This window comes from Coffea arabica, chromosome 6e (genome assembly GCF_036785885.1).
Source record: "Coffea arabica cultivar ET-39 chromosome 6e, Coffea Arabica ET-39 HiFi, whole genome shotgun sequence".
In the NCBI taxonomy this organism is placed as follows: Eukaryota; Viridiplantae; Streptophyta; class Magnoliopsida; order Gentianales; family Rubiaceae; genus Coffea; species Coffea arabica.
In genome coordinates, this window is record NC_092321.1 from 10,925,461 (window position 1) to 10,928,484 (window position 3,024).

Below are 3,024 nucleotides of genomic sequence, written 5' to 3' on the forward strand. Positions count from 1 at the left end.
TTAAACACTTGTTTGTTATAAAATTGATTCTAAGAAAAAATAACAATAAATGTTAATAAAAAGGGAAAAAAAGAACTTTATTGTATTATCGTGTGCAAGGAAAAGAAAAATTGATGCAAATTTTATTTAAAAAAAATCTCATTGTCGATTAGATTTAGTTCATTCTGGATTTAAATTAATCATGTGATATAAACTTACTAATGGCTAATGGAATGGAACAATGGGTCGTTAGGGTTAGATTGGAGATATTGGTATTAGATACTGACTATTGATATGATATCGAATTCTAAATTGATCAAATATATTTAAATAGTAAATATTTTTTTAGACGATTTGAACGTATCGTAAACCGTCGGTTACGATTCTGGTTCAGAAACCTAAACATAAATCTTTAGTCACGATTATGGTTCCCATTCCAATTTCCAAAATATGGTTTCGATACCAATTCAACAAACTGCTAAGTTAGTTTCAATCTAATCTCGATTCAAATCTAAAACATAGCTACCCTATTTGGTGCCCCACGTGTCCATGCAATTGGGGGTGAGTTCTATAATTTTGACCTGCGAGAAATCTTTGAACGCGTGAATTCAAGGATTCAAAAAGTTCTTGGATCGTATCAATGTGTAGTCAGCAGTATCAACAGATAGGGGTGAGCAAATTCGGTTCTTACCGAATTCATAACCGATTTCAAATTCAATTCGGTAATTTGAAATCGGGTATTTGGTAATTTGGTACAAATTCGATACATGCCAAATTCACCGAATTCTAATATGGTATGAAATAGGTAATGAGATTATGAATTTGGTAATAACCGATTTCGCATTCAAATTCGGTAACTGAAATCGGGTATCGCATTTTCGCATTCGAATTACCAAATTGATATATAAAATTATATAATATATAGATAAATGCTATTTAGTATTAGTATATACTACTAATACTTTATTATATTATATAGGTAAATACTATTAATAATAATTAGTATATGGTATTATCATCATATCATGTACTTATAATAATAATAATATATAATAATGTACAATATATTCTTTTAGTATTTGTTAATTGTTATATGACTATAATAATACAAATATATAGTAATACATAACGATATAAGATAACTATAATTATTATTATTTTATACATGAGTAACATGACTAGAATTAGATAATAATTAATACATATATGTATAATACTAAATATTAAACAATAAACATAATTCATAATTAGAATTTAGATATTGGTAATTTGATATATCATTCATGTTTGAATTATTGAATATTTGAATGCGTAATCTGTAACTTGCAAGTATTAGTGTGTATTCTACATATTTAATATAAAAATTCATATTATCTATTCACTAATCTTAATTCTTAAGGCTTTAGCCTTTAAGTATAGATAAGACAACTAAGCAGTTAGCAATGTAAGTGAATGCATATGAATTGCAAATCAATGTATTAGTTTATTGACTTTCACAATAGCATATGTAAGTAAATAAGTTTTATTTTGATTTGAAATAAATTATAAGTTTGTAACTAATATAACTTATCACTAATCATTGTAATTTGTAAGTTTGTAACTAATATTACTTATTATTAATCATTGTAAATTATGAATTCATAAATTATCACTAATCATTGTGTTCCTTAAGTCATAGACTAAGGTTTCTAGGTATAAGTTGTCAAATAAGTTAAAACTCATATTATCTATTTACTAATCTTAAGGTTTTAAGTATAGACAAGACAACTAAACAGTATAAGTGAATGCATGTGAATTGCAAATCAATGTATTAGTGTATTGACTTTCACAATAACATGTGTAAGTAAATAAGTTTTTATTTTGATTTGAAATAAATTATAAGTTTGTAACTAATATAACTTATCACTAATTATTATAATTTGTAAGTTTGTAACTAATATTATTTATTATTAATTACTGTAAATTATAAATTCATTGTAACTACTAACTAATATTACTTATTATTAATCATTGTAAATTATAAATTCATAAATTATCACCAATCATTGTATAGTCTAAGGTTTATTCTAGTTTAAATTAATAGATAAATTATTAATTTTTTTTAATAGATGAATTCGGTTAAACCGAATTCATTACCGTTTTCGAATTTGAAATCGGTTGCGGTATGAATTCGGTTATGGCTAATTCGGAATTGAAAACGGTTTAGATTTCTATATGTAGAATAACCGAATTCACAGAATTCAGTGCACCGAATTACCGATTTTGCACCGAATGCACACCCCTATCAACAGAACCAGTTATCGTTTCCTTTTCATTTGACTTTATCATTAGATGCTACTTTTTTTTTATTTCTCCCAGAAGAAATTGTGATATATCAAGTCATATCGAATATGGAATGCGACTATTAGCATGAAAAATACCTTATTGAATAGAAATATGGAACCACTTGACCATCCATCAAATCAAATTTAAATAGATGAGAAAAACATTTCAACCAAAGTTAATTTCTGTTCCAATATTAGGCATCCGAAGAAAGAAAAGCCCTCTAGGCTCTAGTTCCTCGACTCTTCTCCCTAACTAAAGCCAATGTAGAGTATATCCTCTGACGTACAACTACTTGACGAAATATATAATATAACTGGATACTCGGAACTTGCAGTTGCAATTAAATGTCTACGTTAGTTGGGAGTTCGGAATAGAAACGTAGATGGATGTTGGGCAGTAAGAATATAAATGAAGAGTGCCCAACCAATTGGTTGATAGCAAGATGACAAATTATTGAGCAGTATATTTCACGCCCTTGTGAGTCTAGGGCTGCAAACGAGCCGCGCTGAGTCGAGTTTTGGTCCAATCGAACCGAGTCTCGACATAATTTCATTGAACTCGAACTCGACGAACTGACAATTTCAAACTGGAGCTCGAGCTTGAAAAAAATAAAAAATAATTATTTTATTTTTTAAAAAATAAATAAAATAATATTTTTTCTTAATAAATAATAAAATATTAAGGATATATATGTAATTTTACTATTAAAATTAAAAATAT